At 43.1% G+C, this 19,855-nt stretch overlaps 1 pseudogene; it reads right to left on the bottom strand.

The window, feature by feature from the left end:
* Positions 1 to 1,283: 1,283 nt before the first annotated feature.
* LOC133087261 (COP9 signalosome complex subunit 8-like) lies at positions 1,284 to 8,835 on the bottom strand (annotated as a pseudogene).
* Positions 8,836 to 19,855: the final 11,020 nt, after the last annotated feature.

Raw genomic sequence — 19,855 nt, 5'->3', positions numbered from 1 at the left:
TAAGACTCGACGCAGCCAAAAATAAATAAAATAAATAAATGAAATAAGTCTTAAAAAAAAAAGTATTGTAATTTCTTCCCCCTTAAAAACAAACTTCTCGGGAATTCCCTGGCAGTCCAGTGGTTAGGACTCCACACTTTCACTGCCGAGGGCATGGGTTCAATCCCTGGTTGGGGAACTAAGATCTGCAAGCCATGCAGTGAGGCCAAAAAGAAAAAGAATAAATAAAATAAAAACAAACTTCTCTCAATCCTATTTCCCCCAGCCACTTTCCCCTTACCAGTGACCACTCCATTTTTCTTCTCTTCTCTCACAGCAAACTGCTCCCATTCTTTAATTTATAAGTCAAATAAGTATTTATGGAACATATGCAGAATAAATGAACTAGGAATGTTTCACATGAAGATAAGTAAGTTTGAATATTCAGAGAACTTGTAACAAAAAAAAAAACAAAACTGGTTTTATATTTCTCCAAGGGAGAGCTGTAACCATTGGTTAGAAACATCCAGCATAATATTTGCACATATAGTTTCAATTTCTCCAATACAATGGATGCTACACTTTTTCAAAGTAAGAAATGAGATATCTTTTTTTAAAAAAATAGTATTCTTTGACCTTCCAAGGAAGTCGATTTTTCATGACATATCCTCCACACCAGCAATTGATGCACTCATACCATCAGAAATACATCTCAAGTCAACTAACTGGTTTGTTAAGGAAGTGGTCTTTTGTTCCTCAGTTATATTTTAAGTTCCACATCAGGGATTCTCAGGAGGTATGAGAAAAGTCCTACAAAGCAGACATATCAGAATCCCTGGAATTCTGATATTCCATTCTGGGGAGACAGTCTCCCTTTAACCCCTGAATGAATCACTTACCAGTACAAATCAGTATGAATTGATGGAAGTATATAGTCTGTGCTAGTACAAGAGAGTAATTAGAAAATATAAACTACATAATGAGCTAGGCTTCATAAGTAGAAATTGTTTCAACAATTATTAAGCATAAATGTTTCAGGATAAAATATACATAATACTTTATATTTTATCACAAGCTCCAATAAGGAATGATAAAGTAATACAGTTGAAGGTAAAAATTTTAACGTCTGTATTTATCAGAACACAAGATTCTGAAGGTGGAGCTTGAGCCCAGGATGATAAACACATTTTCAAATAAAGCACGTAGCAAAACTAGTTAACTGTTGTTCATTGGGGAACTACAGCAGGCTCCAATATGACAGGTGGAGAAAACCTGTTAAAAGGAAACTTCTGGGCACTTAACTTCTAGGGCATTACCATTCTTGTGATGGAGTCAGTTTGTCATCATTGTTCTAATACTTTTACAGGAAGTCCAACAAAAGTTGCAAAGTCATCAACAATTATTGAAGTATACACTTGAGAAACCAGGGTAAAGTCTGCCTTGTTGCACCTCTAAGCACTGCATGACTGGCTGGCTGAATCGCCTCAGACCACTGGTGAGCATCAATACTTATATAAATTCCAGGAAAATCTCTCTGCTAGATTCTTCGTCCTACTAACCAAATTCTTCTAAGTACTAACCAAATTCCAAGTTCAGAATTTTCAGATTTTATAAGATAGTATTCTTTCCCAAAGAAATCGTGTATTATTCAGATCATTATGGAACAGATACAAGGCTAGCAGCAGGCCATATCTTGAGAGTGTAATAATTCTTCCAAAAGCCTAAAGGTTTTGAGTTTCTGATTCTTGCACTGATCCAGGAACTTTTGAAACTGACAGTACTTTATATCATCATAGTCCCTGGCATCTTTCTCTCCAAGTCCACTGTAGTACTTTTCCAAAGGTCAGACTTCATATACTAATTTTTTTTCTTCAACCCAGTCCAATCAAACTTTTGTCCCCTCTGCTCCATTAAAACTGCTCTTGCCAAAATCACCAGTGACCTCCACATTGCTCCAAGAGTCAATTCTCAGGCCTCACCTTAACCTCTCAGCAGCATTCCACAGTTGATCACTTCCTCCTCCTTCAGATATTTTCTTCACCTGAATTCCACGACACTACTCATCTCTTGGTTTTCCTCCTGCCTAACTGGTTTGTTCCTACTCAGTTGCTCTGCAAGTTCCTTCCTTCTGAGACCTCTTAAGTGAGAAATGCCTCAGGGATTTCCTGGTTCTCTTTCCTTCTGTATCTACACTTACTCTCTTGGTGATGTCATTCAGTTTCAGACTTTAAATGCCATTTATATGCTGACCACTCCCAAATACACACGCACACACGATTATGCATTTTATATATATATGTAAAACATATCTTCAGAACTTCATCCTGAACTCGACTCATATCCAACAGCCTACGTAATGTCTCCATTTGAATACTTAATAAATATCTCAAATTGAACATGTCCAAAACTGAACTCTTAATATTCCCCTGGATAATTGTTCTGTCTAGTGTTTCCTATTTCAGATGATTGCAACTTGATCTTTCTAGTTGCCCAGATGAAAAACCTCAGGCTCATCCTTGACTCCTCCTTTTATGAACTCTGTATTCAATCCATCAAAAAGTCCTCTTGGATTTACCTTCAAAATATATCCAGGATCCCTTAGTCATTAAAACGCTCTTATTTTTCATTTGGGTTACTGAAAGAGCCTCCTTTCTAGGTTCCTGCTTCTATCCTTGATCTTTTTTATTTTTTTAAATTTATTTATTTTATCTTGGCTGCACTGGGTCTTCGTTCCTGTGCATGGGCTTCCTCTAGTTGCGGTGAGCGGGGGCTACTCTTCGTTGCAGTGCGAGGGATTCTCATTGCGGTGGCTTCTCTTGTTGCGGAGCAGGGGCTCTAGGTGCGTGGGCTCAGTAGTTGTGGTGCACGGCCTTAGTTGCTCTGCGGCATGTGGGATCTTCCCAGACCAGGGCTCGAACAAGTGTCCCCTTCATTGGCAGGCGTACTCTTAACCACTGCGCCACCAGGGAAGCCCCTATCCTTGATCTCTTATTCTCAATACTTCTCAAAACCTAAGTCATATCATGCAACACCTCACCAATTAAAAGCCAAAGCGTTCCTGCTATGGCCTACCAAGTAGTATAGATCTGCCTCTCACTCCCTTTACCCCTTTGACATCCATCGTATCTTATACTCTCTCCCTTGCTCATTCTGTTTCAGCCACACTGGTTTACCTTGCTGTTTTTCATGTGCCAGTCATGCTTCTACCTCAGGGTCTTTGGACTTGCTGTTCCCTCTCCCTGTAACCTCTTCCCTAGATATCCATAGTTTGCTCCCTTAGCTCCTTCAAGTCTCAGTATTTTCTTTTTTTTTTTTTTAAAGATTTCATTTTGCCTTTATTCTTTTTTTTTTTTTTTTTTTTTTTTTATGGCTGTGTTGGGTCTTCGTTTCTGTGCGAGGGCTTTCTCTAGTTGCGGCAAGTGGGGGCCACTCTTCATCGCGGTGCGCGGGCCTCTCACTATCGCGGCCTCTCTTGTTGCGGAACACAGGCTCCAGACGCGCAGGCTCAGCAATTGTGGCTCACGGGCCTAGTCGCTCCGCAGCATGTGGGATCTTCCCAGACCAGGGCTCGAACCCGTGTCCCCTGCATTGGCAGGCAGACTCTCAACCACTGCGCCACCAGGGAAGCCCCCTCAGTATTTTCTTGAGGCCTACCCTGGTTGCCCCATTTGAAATGACAACACATGCTTCCTCTCTCTTATCTTTATATTTCACCATCTTACTGCTATTATTTAATTTCCTTTTTATTATATTTATTGCCTCTTCTTCCCCTCTCCCCCACAATAAACTTCATGAGAACAGGTATTTGTTTTGTTTTTTTTTTAAAAGAATTTATTTATTTATTTATTTATTATTTATTTTTGGCTGTGTTGGGTCTTCGTTACTACGTGCGGGCTTTCTCTAGTGGCGGCGAGCGGGGGCTACTCTTCATTGCAGTGCGCGGGCTTCTCATCGCGGTGGATTCTCTTGTTGCGGAGCACGGGCTCTAGGCACGCGGGCTTCAGTAGTTGTGGCATGCAGGCTCAGTAGTTGTGCCTCGTGGGCTCTAGAGTGCTGGCTCAGTAGTTGTGGCGCACAGGCTTAGTTGCTCTGTGGCATGTGGGATCTTCCCAGACCAGGGCTCGAACCCGTGTCCCCTGCATTGGCAGGCGGATTCTTAACCACTGCGCCACCAGGGAAGCCCCAGGTATTTGTTTTATTCAGCAATGTATCTTAAGTATTTAGAATAGGATCTGGCACAAGGGTGATGCTCAAAAATTATTTGTTGAGTAAAGACCCTGATTTTAGAAGTCTTTTTGATGTATTGTCTAACTAGGCCATTTAAACTGTGATGCCAAAATGATAAGCCTACAGGTTTCATATAATCTGCACAATTGTCTTGTTTTAGGGATAACCATATATACTCTGGCAGGACAAACAAATGTTGGGTTGTTCAGGAGTATTTTTAATTCGTAGAGATATATTTCTATTTTTCTAAAAAATATACTGTGGGCTGCAAGGATTTGTTCTTTGAACTCCAGTACTTCTGAAGTGCTGAACTTCTCAGTTTTGCCTCAGAAGGGAAGAGACTATTACAGCATGTGGGAGTGCTTAACTACGGCCAAAAACATTTTGAAAAACTTCTCGTATTACTAAAGTCTTTAAAGAAGATCATTTATCTTTTCTAGGAAAAGGTTATTATTGTTTTAAATTTGCTTCTATGCCAGAGTTTGACATGAAAAGCTATCCTTTCCTGGAACAATGACTAGAGATATTCAATATTTCTATATGTTGTTTAGAAAAGTTGCACACAAGCCTCACCAAATGCCAAAAAATAAAATCAAAGGCATGAGCCAAAGGGGCCTAGCGCATACCACTTCAATTCTACACCAGCTGTCTTAAGGATCTGGGTATAATTAAAGGTTTTGGTTAACACCTAATTTCTTTCAGGGAACACAAACTGCTACAAATTAATTCAAAACCTGTTTTAGAATACGAAAGAAAAACTAAAGGAACAATGGATTGGTAATCCTGGAATTCACTAGTCCTGCCTGCTTTGACAAAGTGTAGAGACCCAGGACTACATATACAAAAGTATTTTCACTCCTGAGGCAGATCATGAGACTATGAAAAGTTGGAAAATGTTTTGAGGCCAACAATAGGAGAAGGGGAGAATGGGGAGGAGAGTTTTCCTGAATTTCTGTTCGACTGTTTTGCAAATGTATGGCATTGGTCATAAGGGAGAAGTGAACAGTGCAAGACACTACCTACTTTTTTTTTTTTTAAGTGATATCACTTTTTAAGTTAACTATTTTTTAGAGCAGTTTTAGGTTCACAGCAAAATAGAGTGAAAAGTACAGAGCTCCTATATACCCCGTGCCCTCAACACACACAGCCTCTCTAACTACCAACATCCCACATCAGAGCAGTAAATTTGTTACATTTGATGAGCGTACATTGACACATCATCACCCAAAGTCCACAGTTTACATTAGGGTTCATTCTTGGTATTGTAAGTCTATGGGTTTTGACAAACATATAATGACACATATCCACTATTGTATCACTGCCCTAAAAAGCCCCTGTGCTCTGCCTATTCATTCATCCCTCCCCACTAACCCTTGGCAACCACTAATCTTTTTACTGTCTTCGTAGTTTTGCCTTTTCTAGGACACAGTTGGAATCATATAGTACATACATAGATACTTAAGATACTTCCTACTCTTAAGAATATACAAATTGCAGGACTTCCCTGGTGGCACAGTGGTTGAGAATCCGCCTGCAAATGCAGGCGACACGGGTTTGAGCCCTGGTCCAGGAAGATCCCACATGCCGCAGAGCAACTAAGCCCGTGCGCCACAACTACTGAGCCTGAGCTCTAGAGCCCACGAGCCACAACTACTGAGCCTGCGTGCCTAGAGCCCGAGCTCTGCAACAAGAGAAGCCACGACAATGAGAAGCCCGCGCACTACAACGAAGAGTAGCCCCCGCTCGCCGCAACTAGAGAAAGCCCACATGTAGCAACTAAGACCCAACAACGAAGACCCAATGCAGCCAAAAATAAATAAATAAAATAAAATGAATGGGATTAGTGCAAAAAAAAAAATATACGAATTGCAAACATTTTTGTGTAAAAAAGGATGTGCTTTTGTGTTAAATGTAATAGCTAAAGATGTGAAATAAGTACTCGTTTTATAAATTAAAAAAATTCGAATTAGAATTGTTTAAACAGATACTTCTATGTCTGTACAAAGTGAAAGAAAGGTTGTGCAATCATTCTCTGAATTTCAACTGCTTGGCTAATTAGGGGCATGATATTTTGTTTGCATTATTAGGATACCATATTCTAATTTCCCAATAAAACTAATAGTTTCATACTATTTAATTTTGGTTGTGTAGGCAAAAAGTAACAGCATTTAAAAATAACACATTTCAGGGACCTCTCTGGTGGCGCAGTGGTTAAGAATCCACCTGCCAATGTAGGGGACACGGGTTCAAGCCCTGGTCCAAGCCCTGGTCTGGGAAGATCCCACATGCCCCGGAGCAAGTAAGCCTGTGCGCCACAACTATTGAGCCTGCGCTCTAGAGCCCAGGAGCCACAACTACTGAGCCCATGTGCCGCAACTACTGAAGCCTGCATGCCTAGAGCCCGTGCACCGCAATAAGAGAAGCCACCGCAATGAGAAGCCTGCGCACCACAACGAAGACTAGCCCCCACTCGCTGCAACTAGAGAAAGCCCATGTGCAGCAACGAAGACCCAGCACAGCCAAAAATAAATAAATAAATAAATTAAAAAAATATACATTTCAGTAAATCAACTATACCCCAATATAAAATAAAAATTAAATTTAAAAAAGAAAAAAAAAGTTTCATAAACTCTCACAACCAAAAGAATGTACAGTATTCTGCTTTACAGAAATCTTGGGTATAAAAAAATCAAAACTCTATGCAGTGCTTTTAGTCATACTGGAACTGAAATAAAATTTGGAATCTAACATCCACTCCTCAGACACTTCTTTCACCTGGAAGCCATCAAATCCTGATCTGTTCCCTCAACAACAAATATATCTTTTACATTTCCATCCTATCATTATAGCTTAGCCCCCCTATTACTGAAACAGATAACCGCCTATAATTAAACTTAGTAAGAAGAAGAAGAAGAAAAAAAACACTACTGTAGCTGTGACACCAAAAAACTTGAGCCAGAAAAGCCTGGCTAAATTATGAACTCAGGCTACTGTGGAAAAAAAAAAAAAGTTAAACAAAAATACCTTGTACACAAAGCAAGTCTAGAAGACAAATTCAGCAGCATTACTGTTGAATTTCCTGGCTTTGTTGATTCGAGTCGCAAAGTTAAGATTAACAATGCCAAGATTCATATTTAAATATGTCCCTTGAAATCAGGAAAATAACTCTTTCAGGATTTCAAATGATACTGTAAGGCACAACGGAGATTTTATTGTCAAATTGTTATTCACATACTCACAAAGGATTTTAAAAAGAAGTTAAATGGAAGATATTCTCAACAGACAGAAATAAGACATTCCAATCTATTGTTCCAGTTTATAGTTCAGATATAAATGGGCTATAAAACCTGATCTGAAAATAGTTGTGCAGTGCGTGCTTCAAAGCCAGCCAATGAAAAGCAACGTCTCGCTTCTCCTACAGCTGACAGCCCTCCAAAGACACTATTTTTTTTTTTTTTTAAAGAGACCAACCTCTCGGTTACACTGGCGTTTAGCACCTTTGTTGGGTCTCCCAACTCCGCAGTTTTAACTTCTATTTGCGGAACGCCACTGTGATTCAAGGCATGGCATTCCAGCGGGCTTAATACCCCCGGCAGCACAGGGCTGCAGAAAGCGCCTTCACTCTCAGGGTGAAATTACAGCTTCCCACGCTCCAGTTCTGAGCACTGCCTTGTAAAATCGATCCCTTTCACACTGCAAGGGTGGGGGTGAGCAATCCCACTTTTCAAGGGCTTAGAGAGCAGGAAGAATTCGGGACTCCGTGCACGCCTCTCGGAGCTTTTCAGAGGTTCACACGCCGCGCGCACCCGGCGCGTGTCCGGGGCGGGTCGCGGCACAGCCCGAGCCGAGCCCCGAGCCCAGAGGCGAAGAACAAAGGGGACTCGCCCGCCTTCGCTGCCGGAGGCAGCCCGCGCGCGGTCGCCGGCCCCGCCCCTCCCCCCGCCCCTGCGGCTGCGCGAAATGGCGGCCATACCACAAAATGGCAGCCCGAGCGGGCCCAGGCGGAGAAATGAAAGGCGCCGCGGACCCCTCCCCCCACAGCGCAGCAATGCCAGGCCCAGCTTTTTCCTGATGGCAGTCGGGGGCCTCGGCGCGCCTCCGTGGTCGCACGGAGACACCACGGCCTTCCCACGGCGCCCCGCTAGGCAGCACCGTCCGCCACCCCGCCTCGAGTCCAAACGACGCAGCGGCTTTATGCCTGGACTGCCTCTGCTCTTCCAAACGGGCCCCTCCTCAGGAGGCTCTTACTTAAGGGGGTACAAACTGGAAAGAACTGAGCGTGGCACACCTGCCGGGCGACCCTTGCCCGCCCAGGACGCCCCTCGGGCCGGGCGCGGGGAGGGAGCAACCTTTCCTAGGGTCTCCACACTCGCAACTTTAGCTCCAGGTCACCAAAGAGAGCAAAGGGGTGATCAAAAAGGCCCCCAAATGAGGGGGAACTAAGGAACCAGGGGCCAAAGCCCCAGACCACTCCTTCAGCATCCACGTCGAACCCCAACGCACTGAGCCCACACCCGAGAGCGCAGCGAAGAGCCGCTGGTGGCCCACCGTGCGCGGGCAGCTCCAGAGCGCGGATGTCGGCTTTCCCTCCACCACGCAAACATCCAGTGAGCGTTTTAGGTTTTTCATCGTTCCCCCCTGCCCTCTCCCTTCTCCCTGTGGTGAGGGGCCTCGGGGGCTGGGCACAGGTACAGGAAGGAGCGGCTGCTGTGGTCCCCATGCTTTTTCCCCTGGCGTGAGGGTCTCGGTGGGTTTGGGGTTTGCTTTGGTCGTGGCTTGATGGAGGCAGGGTGGTGGCGGTGTGCTTTGGATTTTTTGCTTTTCCTTCTCTCAAACGCTCGATTCCTTGCGCTCCCCATCCCCCAGTTTCTCCTGAGCCCCGTCTTTCCAGAAACTTCTTAGGGACACTCAGCAAAAAGCCGTAGGCTCCGACACCACCTTCCTCCCGGAGCATGCGCCACGCACTGGGCGGCAAGCTCAACGCCCGAGTGTACGAGTGTGAGAGTCGTAGGTGAGCGCGCGCGCGCTCGCCTTGCGGGGCGGGGCGGTTCTCTCACAATGAAGGGAATAGGTTTTTCTCCCCTCCCCCAACGTTCCGTCGTTGCGCAAGCGCGTTGAGCCAACTCCCCTGGCCTTTTGAGAGTAGTGGGGGAGGGGCAGGCCCAAAGCTCTCGAGTCGCTGCTCCGCGCGCCTGCGCACTGGGTTGTCTTGGCCGCGATTTTTCCGCGCAGCTTGTGGTAGTGTCTTTGATGTGAGGTGCGTCTGAACACCTCGGTTGTGCCCTACTCACTGTGTCCTCTATTCCCCCTCGCGGAAACTGTAGCCTCTTGAGGGGTTATTAATTACGTCCCGCGGGTTTCCTGGAGATTGGCCTTCCCTTTGTGTCTCAGAGCTAAGGTTGCACCGTGTCTCGTTGGCCCCCTTCCACTCCTGCCTGTGCCAGGACCCCAGACTGGAATCGGTGACTGGAGTGTGTTGGAGCCTTCTCCCAAGTGGGGGAAACAGCCCTGGCCGAAGGACTGGGTGATGGCCGCGCTGGCTTCCATCAGGAACTGCCTGCAGTTCTTGCTTACTAAGCCAAAATAAAGGTGTTCTTTATTTGTTACGCTGCCCTTGGTCCTCGACACCAGCCTCTGCTCGGGCTCGCGGGGCTGGCTGCTGGGTTGGTTCTCCGTGTATGGATGCAGACAAAGAAAGGGCCTTGGCGTACTGCTCTGTCTCCTTTTGCAGAATTGAGCTTGGAGGGTGGTAACCATAGTAACCGCATTTACTCTCTTAAGGTGCCTATTGTTTTGTTCTCCTTTCCTCTTCCTTTAGGAGTGTGATGGAAATTACTGCCAGAGTTGTAGGTTCTTAACCCGCCCCAAGCTCTTTACCTTGCCATGTAATCCACTTCCACCCAACCCCGTTTTTGAAATCCAGAAGGTTAAGTAAGGTCGTCTTGGCAGAGCATGGAGGCTTGCCACTTTTCCAGTCTGAGCTTTGTTTCCTTGCCACTCTTCCTTTTGAAGTACCTTCGTTTCCCCAGTGGAGTAATTGTCTTTCTATATTCGTTAGCCGTGTAACGTACCTTCAAAGCCTCAGAGATATAAGGTTTAAAAGAGGGAGCTTGTTTGCGAAAAAGGCACCTTTCGGGGCTCCTAAAGACTGACGTGGCGGTTGCAATTTGGCATTTTATCGTCGCGAGCACCTGCTAACTCGCCACGCCGAGTCCGAGGTCAGTCCAGGTCATCGCTATGGGCGGAGCCACTCAGTGGGTCCTACCTCAGGGAGATCTTTCTTCCTGGTGGGAATTTTGAGTTGATGCCAGATTACTAACAGGAACTCTTAGCTAGCTATCTCGAGGCTGTTGAAGTTCTAGCAAGCAATAGAATTCTACTCTTGCTAACAAGGCTATACTGTCATTTGAGGCTTGGAAATGACCAGATCAAGAGTCCCTTGAATTTGCAGAACTTCTGTTAGAGATTCTGCCTTAACAAATTATGGTTAATGAGAGTATTTAAAGACAAAGTTCCTACAATAAGGATAATGCTACTAAAAAAGGGGAAGAAAAATTTGAGTATGTGCGTTTTGCAATTTTAGATAGGCATAAAATCAGAGTTCTTATGTGCTGTCTAATAATTAGAATCTTGGGAAACTGATCTCGAGGGAAACAATGTATTTAAGTTGAAAACTATGGAGAACAAAAGTAACCTGGTTTAAAGCCACTTTTTCGGGTGAATGTTTTTTAAGTAAAGGGTTTAGGCTTGGGTGTGTGTTTAAATTATCTTGTGGGGGTGGGCAAAACACAAACTCCTTTTATTAGTTCGTCTCACCGTGCCCCTCCCACCAGCTAACAGTATACAGTGAAATCTTTAGTTGTGACTCTTGCTGGTTCTGTTTTCTTAGAAAAAAACATTTTAAGTTAATCTCCTGTCCTCAAAGAGAGTTATCTTGGGACTTCCTTGGTGGCGCAGTGGTTAAGAAGCCTCCTGCCAAAGCAGGGTACACGGGTTCGAGCCCTGTCTGGGAAGATACCACATGCCGCGGAGAAGCTAAGCCCGTGAGCCACGACTGCTGAGCCTGCGCTCTAGGGCCCGCGAGCCACAACTACTGAGCCCGCGTGCCACAACTAACTGAAGCCCGCGCGCCTAGAGCCCGTGCTTCACAAGAGAAGTCACTGCAATGAGAAGCCCGCGCACTACAACGAAGAGTGGCCCCCACTCAACGCAACTAGAGAAAGCCCGGGCGCAACAACGAAGATCCAACGCAGCCAAAAATAAATAAATAAATAAATAAATAAGAGAGAGTTATCTCGAGGCGAATGCTTTTCAACCCAAGAATTTTCCAAATAAAACTGTAAGGGATGGTTCCTAGGACTTTTGTAGTGTATAGCCTGAAAAAATTCTATTACCTCCTTTATCAAAATACTGAAATTTAACTTTTAAATATACATTTAAAAATAATTCCAGCATTTAACTCAGAAATGCATCATGTCCTACCTAGCCTTTAAACAGAATGTGGTTTTATTTTAAGCCAAAGGTTTCAAGTGTCTAATTATGGAATATTATGTAAAATTAGCAATCATTACCATCCTGAAGATTAATAGCAAAATATTGAAGCAGTTACGTGATTTAAAGAAGCATTACTGGGACTTCCCTGGTGGCACAGTGGTTAAGAATCTGCCTACCAATGCAGGGGACACAGGTTCGAGCCCTGGTCCGGGAAGATCCCACATGCCGCGAAGCAAGTAAGCCTGTGCGCCACAACTACTGAGCGTGCGCTCTAGAGCCTGCGAGCCACAACTACTGAAGCCCGTGTGCCTAGAGTCCGTGCTCTGCAATAAGAGAAGCCACTCATTCACTGCAATGAAGAGTAGCCGCCACTCGCCACAACTAGAGAAAGCCCGCGTGCAGCAAGGAAGACCCAACGAAGCCAAAAATAAATAAATAAAGGGCATTGCTATTAAATAGCAATAATTTAATTAAAATGGAAACAGGTTTTTTAAAAAAAATTATTTATTTTTATTTTTGGCTGCGTTGGGTCTTCGTTGCTGCACGCGGGCTTTCTCTAGTTGTGGCGAGGGGCGGCTACTCTTCGTTGCAGTGCCCGGTCTTCTCATTGGGTGGCTTCTCTTGTTGCAGAGCATGGGCACTAGGCGCATGGGCTTCAGTAGACGTGGCACTCAGGCTCAGTAGTTGTGGCTCGCGGGCTCTAGAGAGCAGGCTCAGTAGTTGTGGTGCACAGGCTTAGTTGCTTTGTGGCATGTAGGATCTTCCCGGACTAGGGCTCGAACCCGTGTCCCCTGCATGGCAGGCAGATTCTTAACCACTGCGCCACCAGGGAAGCCCAGAAACAGTTTTAAAACATATTTGGAACAAGTTCATGATGTTTTGAATTCTCTACTTCAAACTAGAGCAAGGCTTTCAGAGGAGCAGTAGGGGAGCTTAACACCCAAAGTCTGAAAATGTCAAGACACATGTAATAAGTTACTAAATATATTTTATTTGGTATTATTGTTTTTGAGATTCCATCAAGTGCACTTTGATAGTCTTCTCTGAATTAAATAGTAGCCTTGATTTGCATTATGTGTATTCTGCTGACTTCCTGATGTTTAAGTGACAATCTCTTAGACCTGGGGTGTTTTTGCTATTGTATATCACTTATAATGAAGAGGTTAAGTTTTTTCTCACATGAGGATTAGTAGTAGAATTTTAAAAGGTTGAATGAACTCTCTGAATTAAATAGAGAATAGTAACGTTTTGTTCATGTGGGATCTGTTAACATAAATATGTTGATTTAATGTAGTGAAGTATCAGCATTTCAGAGGAGCCCTAAACTAAAGTAACCCAGATGCTGACTTCCAGCTCATTTTACTGTAACTTTTTCTAATTATAAGAGCAATATATGTTAACCAAAGAAAAGTTTAGAAAATATAGATGAATAAGAACTTAAAAAAAATTGAATTCTACCACATAGGCACAACAATCATTAATATTTGCAAGTATCCTTCCAGTCTATCTTTTATTCAGTGCCATAAACGTTAGTAAATTGTATTCACAATTCTATTAGGTATAATCTACTGTATAGCACAGGGAACTCTGCTCAAAGTTATGTGGCAGCCTGGATGGGAGGGGAGTTTGAGGGAGAATGGATACATGTATATGTATGGCTGAGTCCCTTTGCTATGTACCTGAAACTATCACAACATTGTTATAATTTATTTATTTAAAATAATTTATTTATTTGGCTGTGTTGGGTCTTCGTTGCTGCACGCAGGCTTTCTCTAGTCCTGGCGAGCAGGGGCTACTCTTCGTTGCGGTGGGCGGGCTTCTCATTGCGGTGGCTTCTCTTGTTGCGGAGCACAGGCTCTAGGCACGCGGGCTTCAGTAGTTGTGGCTCGCGGGCTCTAGAGCGCAGGCTCAGTAGTTGTGGCGCACGGGCTTAGTTGTTCTGCAGCATGTGGGATCTTCCCGGACCAGGGCTCGAACCCGTGTCCCCTGCACTGGCAGGTGGATTCTTAACCACTGCTCCACCAGGGAAGTCCCTATCACAACATTGTTAATCGGCTATACTCCAATATAAAATAGAAAGTTAAAAAAAAATAAAAAATAAATGTTAGGTATATTAGCAGTATTTCCTCATAGAAGGAAGAAAGTTACCTTTAGCAACTTTCCAAGGCAATGGTGGAAATATAAAAATTGATTTTTTAAAAAAGAAAATATCAGCCATTATATTCATTTCTGGAAAACCAAAAACAGTGTGTAATAAATTATTTAGCTTTCTTAGAGAATTGAACAGTAAAGTAGATTATGAAGTGTTATGCTGAAAGAATGATTTCGAGAAGGACTAGCTAGCTAATACTATTCAACTGACTGGAGTTTTGATCATTTATGTATGCATAATTTCAGTACAGTGAGCCTGCTGTATCAAAATAAATCGATCAATAGACTGGTCTGTCTTTTTCACTAGTTGACCCTCAGAACTAGCAAGATGTCAAACACTCTTTGACAATAATATATTAGTGTTGTCTGTTTTATTTTCTACTGTTTAGGAAAAAGCAAAAAGGAAAAAACAAAAAACAAACCCTGATTCTAATAATAGGAGTTTGTTAGTATTGACAAGTTCTCATGTGGTTGGGTCTTTGATCATTTTAGAGCTAGTTAATATATTTTTATATGATGCCTTTAGGAACAGTGTTTATATTTTAAATATATGTTTTCTCATGAAACAGTTCAATTTTAATAGTGTGGAACTCGATTGGTAACAACATTTTTGTTAAATATCTGGTAACTATTCTGTTCTCCTGTTTAGATGGTGATAGTAATTTATCTGCTCTATTGGCTAGGTTAGCATTCAGAGCCTGAGTTTGAGGCTCAGATGCTTTCCCCAACTGGGCTTCCATTATGCATGACTGAACTCTTTGAGCACATCTAGCATGCTAAATACAGGTGCTCTTCACAGTGTGAAAGTAAGACCTGATTAAAAACACACCTGTTTTAATTCCACTTTGCAAATGCCTCTGCTTTAATGTCACCTTTCTGAATTATCTTTCACACTCAAATGGGGAAATTCACTTCACCATCCATTTATCATAGATGAGAGAAGAGATCACACCCTACTTTCTGATCGTTTTCAGTGAGCGTCAATTATTAATTGTTAAACTAAATTAAAAAAATCAGAATAAGAGTGGGTTGTATTTCTATTGAAAACATACAAAAATAAATGCTTATGAAAAAAGTTTGTAAATATTTGTAACAAGGACGGAAACAGAGAAAAGCTTTCCCAGTGTTTCCTGTTACATTGCCAATAAACATGAAAGCACTGAGAAAACCCAACACTTGATTTGGGGCTGTGCAAAGGGCATGTACTTATCAGTTTTGTTGTTATTAAGAGTTTTGCAATAGAAAAAGTCAGCAAAAGAGTGCAAGGAACTTCGTACTTGATATGCAATCACTGCATGTTGATTTGATTATAAGACCTGGCTATAATCCTGAAAATGTTATAAATTGATCATGGTATGTTTTTAACTTCAACTGATGCTTACTTTTGATATTCATATGAAATTAGCAGTCAACTTAATAGTATTCATGATACTTTTATGCTGTGTTACTTCCAAATACTTTTACATATATTATATCATTTGATACTTCTAGCAACCTTACCAGGTAGAGAAAACAGATATTTTTATCCTCGTTTTGCAGATAAGGGTATTGAGACTTTGAGGATTTAATTGATTTTACCTAGGCCATATAGCCAGTGACAAAATTGGAACTGGAATTTTTGACTATTTATTTATTTATTTATTTAAAAAAATTATTTATTTATTTTTGGCTGCATTGGGTCTTTGTTGCTGTGCACGGGCTTTCTCAGAGCGGGGGGCTACTCTTTGTTGCGGTGCGCAGGCTTCTCATTGCGGTGGCTTCTCTTGTTGTGGAGCATGGGGTCTAGAGCGCAGGCTCAGTAGTTGTGGCGCACAGGCTTAGTTGCTCCGCAGCATGTGGGATCTTCCTGGACCAGGGCTCGAACCCATGTCCCCTGCATTGGCAGGCGGATTCTTAACCACTGTGCCACCAGGGAAGCCCCTGGAATTTTTGACTCTTAACCCAGAGGTACTTCCATTATACTATAATGTCTCTCATTCATACCATCAGTGTTTTTCAGTATCCCCCAAAGTTCAAGGTCAAGTAGCATTATGCTGAAAGAATCTGTAAGGAGCATGGACATTACTTTTAACCTGCAAATATTAACTTTTATAGAGATGGATAGAATTCCCACCTGAATTGCTCATTTGAACTTAGCATGTATAATGTGAACTATTTTTCCTTCAAATGAATCTGCCTTATTGAAATTAGAATAATATTTTTGGGGGCATCATAGGAACACATTAAAAATTTGAACAGAAATGAAATTTGTTTTACACATTAAATAATCTGCATGTCTATTTAAGCTGATGTATTGACATTTTATAAACTGAGAATTCTCTTTTGAGAAGTGTGTATCAGATTTTTTAAAACCCAAGAAGCTAAAATGAACACCTTGTGTGCTATTTTTGGTGCCTGTAATTCTGAAAACAAGTATTTTGATGAAAGTAACACTTCAAGAGAATCTGAGTCTGAGGTGCTATCAAATGATGTTTAATGGAATTCTGCTAGCATATATATATATATATATATATATATATATATAGTGTGTGGTGTGTGTTTGTGTGTGTGCGCGTGCAGGCACGTGCCTCGCTGCTTGTGGGATCTTAGTTCCCTGACCAGGGATTGAATCTGGGCCCTGGGCAGTGAAAGCGTGGAGTCCTAACCACTGGACTGCCAGGGAATTCCCTAGCCTTTATATTGTTAAACAGAGACGGTTTCTCAGTCGTTTGATAAATCTCTGGTAAAATGAGAAATGATAATTAACTTAATTTGGCATTTGCTAATCGTCTTTTTGATATCCTGTGATCTCTAAAGGTCTTTGGGAGAACTTTAACTCAACTTTGTTTAACAATTTGTATGTTAGTAATTTTCCACCACAATTTCTCTTCTGTTACCTCCCAAAGGTGGGGAGCTTGAAAGTATTTGCAAACAACTTTGTCCATTTTAAATTAAATTTTATATAAAAATTATGTATCTACTCTGCTTTTTACATGGGGAAACAGCACTGCTGTAACAAGACCTTTAGGATAATCTAAGAGAACTACATTTAAAAAATTTAGCTGGCAAACATGTTGCTTTTAATTTTCATTTAATGTCTCCTTATTCTTGTGCCATGGAGAAAGCATAAATACCTCTTAATTGGTTCTTTGTTTTAGCTTATCCTTTTACTGTTCTGTGGGAGTCATAGATGGATACAAAATACCACATTTAATAATGACTCTAACTAGGCTCTCTTCTAATGATTTTGCTCTAAAAGCCCCACCCCCCCTTTTTTCAGCCCTTGAATTTTCTTCAGCATGATTTTAACTGAAGGCTGCATTCAAGGTGAGATATGCCCTTTATTTCTCTAATTGCAAGGTAGTGTTTTCTGAATCCTCTTCTTTGTCTGTTGCCCCTTTTAATGTGATTGAGCTCAGCCTTTTCTGTTCTTCCTGGTGACACCAAGAAGATGCAGCTAATTCAGGGCCTATCAGGTTTTATTTATTTTATTTTTATTTTTTAAAATTTATTTTATTTATTTATTTATTTTTGGCTGCGTTGGGTCTTCGTTGCTGCACGCGGGCTTTCTCTAGTTGCGGCGAGCGGGGGCTACTCTTTGTTGCGGTGTGCGGGCTTCTCATTGCGGTGGCTTCTCTTGTTGAGCACGGGCTCTAGGTGTGTGGGCTTCAGTAGTTGTGACTCATGGGCTCAGTAGCTGTGGCTCGAGGGCTCTAGAGCACAGGCTCAGTAGTTGTGGTGCAAGGGCTTAGTTGGTCCGCGGCACATGGGATCTTCCCGGACGAGGGCTCGAACCCGTGTCCCCTGCTTTGGCAGGCGGATTCTTAACCACTGCGCCCCCAGGGAAGCCCCGCCTATCAGGTTTTAAATGAGTAATTTACATAATATTTTAAAATATGTTTCAAATTGTGGTTGCTAATATTTAAATTTATGCTTCGTGGAAAAATGCCCATTGGTTCAACACTAACTGCAGCCACATATACAGAACTATGAAGTTCGTGAGTTTAGTTAACAGTGTGCTGGCCTGACACTCCTTATGTGATAGTTGTGGCAAATGTAAATGGCTAATCCTACATCTGAATGTAGGTTGATTTGCTTTCACTTTTACTGAGGAATCAATTCCATAATATTTTCAAGAACAAAAATTTCCATATCATTTAATGACTGATTTGCATGAAGACAAGGTCAACCTCTGTGGTGGCATTAAAGGCCTTAACTGAATTATGAATGAGTGCCACTATTGTGGTGGTGCTTTTTCTAACTTTTCTAAACCACCTCTTTTCGTTTCTGCGTGTTACTGGCCGCCCCCCCCTCAAAAAAAGTGTGTTGAAATAGAAAATGTAAACATAAGCCAGAAAAATAGCATAGAAAAAAATTAAATTACCTGGCTCAGAATCTAGAATTTTTAGAAGTAACTTGTCAAAATCCAAAAATTATTTCAATGGATGGTAAGGTTATTACCTGAGCTAGCACATCTTGTTCTGTAATTGTTGCAACTGTGTAAGACAGGGGCTTCCTTAGCCTTCTAACATCCTGAGAGAGGAAGGAAGAGAGATGATCTCAGTTGAGCAGACCTGCTGAGATCAAGTTTAAGTATAGTATAGACTATTAAACCAAATACAAGAAAAGTTGATGTGACTCTCTGACACATCATTAAGAAGCTTATGTTAAACTATATGGCAAACAAAAAAACTACTTGGAGCTTTACCATCTGTGGAATTAAAGAAACAATTTATGCACAGGTGACCCCATATATTAGTGCTATTTATTATGGTGACCATATTTTCCAATTCAAAATAGCACAGTTTGATAATAAGTTGGCTTGTATCAATATTTATGGAGAAAGTGAATGAGATCGAATATTTAAAATCTGGTCTGTACCTAAAGCACTACACCTGTGATATTTTATTTCTGTAGATAGAAAATGTAAAAGAAAGCTGAGTTGCTGACTGTTCTAAAAAAGTCCATTTTTCTGGACTCAGTACTGTTGCCTTAATTTTGTGGGTTTTCCCCGGGGTTCTGTAAACTAAAAATTCAACTGTAGGCTTTAAAATTTAAAAGCTTTTAGGCCTGGAAAGGCTGGAGTTCTAATCCCCTCCTCGGCTTAGATATTAAATTATAGCAAATCCTCTGAGGGGAACACCATCAGACATGTAACCGTCTCACTTCATTCAGTTCTATTCCTGGTATGCCATTACGATCAGCAAAGAGAACGTGCAAACGGTTTCGCAAGATTCTATATAAAATAAAGTTGCTTAATGTTACAAGCTAATGATTCTTGGGAGGGATGTGTTTCTGAAGCCGTCACAGCTTAGCTGGGCCGTGAGAAGGGCGGCCTTGTTCTGACACTTTCCCAAGCAGGCGCGGCTCTAAGTGCCCGGAAACGCCAGAAGCTGGCCAAAGGTGAGCAGGGGAAGAGGTCCTGGCTTCTCCTAGGAGAGAAGCCTTGGCAGCCGCTTTGACACGCAGCCCTGTGAATACCAACCCCCTTTCTCTCTTTTATTCCCCCAGGCCAGCGCCTGGGACCCCTACTCGAGGGGCTGGAGGCTGCGCCTGCCTCTGCAAGCGCTGCACCCCAGGCCTGACAGGGCGCCCGCCCTAACAGAGTGCTGCGCGCCTGCGCACCGGGACCGAGCGCGCGAGCGTTCCTTCCAGGCCCTGCGTTCCTCCCTCCCCCGCGCGCCTGCGCATCGGCTGGGAGGAACTCGGCGTCTCAGCCTCGGCGGGCTGTCGGGCGGCTGCGCGCGCGCCCGCGGTGAGGGAGGCGGGTCGCGCGCGCCGGTGGGAAGCGTCCGGCTGCCACAGCGCCAGCTCCGTCGTAGTCGCTGCCGCCCGGGTCTCGCTCGCCCCTCCTACCCGCTCCCCCTCCCGCCGCCGCCCGGGCGCATGCGCTGCCGGAGCGCGGGGGTCGGCTTCGGGTGTGTGGTGGCGGCAGAGCGGAGCTGCGAGGCCCGAGAGTCAGAACCTGGGGGAGAGGGATGGTCTCTGCACGGGGGGGAGCCGGAGGAGCCGCCGCCGCTGCCGA

Source organism: Eubalaena glacialis, chromosome 3, assembly GCF_028564815.1.
Source record: "Eubalaena glacialis isolate mEubGla1 chromosome 3, mEubGla1.1.hap2.+ XY, whole genome shotgun sequence".
Lineage (NCBI taxonomy): Eukaryota > Metazoa > Chordata > Mammalia > Artiodactyla > Balaenidae > Eubalaena > Eubalaena glacialis.
The sequence above is the reverse complement of the archived record's forward strand: the minus strand, read 5'-3'. Positions and strand labels throughout refer to the sequence as shown.